Here is a 752-nt window from a genome sequence, read left to right as displayed (position 1 = left end):
GGAAAGTAGTTTGAAGAAATTATACCGAAACGACTGGCGCGATTACTTTTTATCGGCGCGTGAGATCCAAGAGTTGGACCTGGACTCGGTTGCGAAAGCGATGGCGTCGCTCAAGATGGACATGAAGAACCGTGACGCCGAGTCTCGAGTCGGTCGGCTGCTAGCCGATTTCTACGACAAGTTGGAGAAACTGGATGTAGCGCACTTGCCGGAGCAGGAAACGAAGCAATTAGTTGCGATGGATCCAAAGCTGGATCCGAATCGGCCGCGGCAATATGGCGAAAAACCTCGGCGCCAATTATCACCGAAGAAAGCAGATTGCGGGGCGCAAGCCAGAGCCCTGGCGATGACCGCTACAAGCGCCCCGTATGCGAGGGGGTGTTTAAAGTGTGGTAGTGAAGTCCACAAGGTGTTGAAGTGCCCGAAGTGCCAGCCCGGAGAAGCATAGCGACTCCTGGACCAGCGGTTCAAGAAACCGCATATCGCTGCTGTGGCCGCGCCGGACATGAAGATCAAGTTTATTGGCGCAGCCGTGGCTGCGAACGATGTGGTCGAAGCGCGCGCTCAGCGCACCTTGGATTGCGACATCAATGGCCTCAAGGCGACGACACTACTTGACAGTGGTGCTGACCAATCTGTGCTGTCGCCGACGTTTTTATCACGTCTGGAAGAAACGGGCAATTTTACGTCGCCGGTGCGACAGTTGGACAACGCGATGGAACTGGGCGGGTTCATGGAGGGCATGAAGCTCG

The sequence above is a fragment of the Aphanomyces astaci genome (assembly GCF_000520075.1).
Source record: "Aphanomyces astaci strain APO3 unplaced genomic scaffold supercont1.13, whole genome shotgun sequence".
In the NCBI taxonomy this organism is placed as follows: Eukaryota; Oomycota; class Saprolegniomycetes; order Saprolegniales; family Verrucalvaceae; genus Aphanomyces; species Aphanomyces astaci.
The sequence above is the reverse complement of the archived record's forward strand: the minus strand, read 5'-3'. Positions refer to the sequence as shown.